This window comes from Condylura cristata, unplaced genomic scaffold (genome assembly GCF_000260355.1).
Source record: "Condylura cristata isolate star-nosed mole 26May11 unplaced genomic scaffold, ConCri1.0 scaffold00026, whole genome shotgun sequence".
Taxonomy (NCBI): Eukaryota; Metazoa; Chordata; class Mammalia; order Eulipotyphla; family Talpidae; genus Condylura; species Condylura cristata.
In genome coordinates this window covers 763,740-764,197 of record NW_004567127.1, presented here as the reverse complement: position 1 = coordinate 764,197, position 458 = coordinate 763,740, and the positions used below count along the sequence as shown (strand labels likewise).

Sequence of the window (458 nt, the reverse complement as noted above, 5' to 3'; positions counted from 1 at the left end):
GGCAGACCTCTCCTGACCCGCCCGCTGCTCCCCTCAGCAGTGTACTTCGTCCATCTGCCTGTTCTGCTCCCCACTCTGTCTCTGGTGAGTCCTCTAGCCCCCTGCACCTCTGGCCTGTCCCCCAGTTCTATGTGCACAAATAAATAAACCTTTAAAAAAGAATTTTTTTTCTGTAAAATGTCTAATTACTTATACATTTAAAGAAAATGTGTAGTGACCTTCAAGGAGAAGGAGGAACTTTTATAGGAGGAAGAAAAGCGATGTGTTGAAGCTCGTAGAATGGAGTTGAGAACAAAAGCATCCGGATACCAGGCAGCCGAAGCCGAGGAACTTTAAAGACCATCTGCTGCTGTCCACATCAGCGCGAATTCTATGCACTTACTGAAGACCAGGTAAGCCAGGCAGGAAAGCCAGGCAGGAAAGCCGGGCAGGTAAGCCGGGCAGGTAAGCCGGGCAGG

The 458-nt window shown here is 49.6% G+C and overlaps 1 protein-coding gene across 3 annotated transcripts in view; it reads right to left on the bottom strand.

The window, feature by feature from the left end:
- CTSS (cathepsin S) overlaps nt 1–458 on the bottom strand; it is a 15,798-nt gene that overhangs the window by 4,002 nt on the left and 11,338 nt on the right. The gene's annotated exons all lie outside the window — the stretch shown is intronic.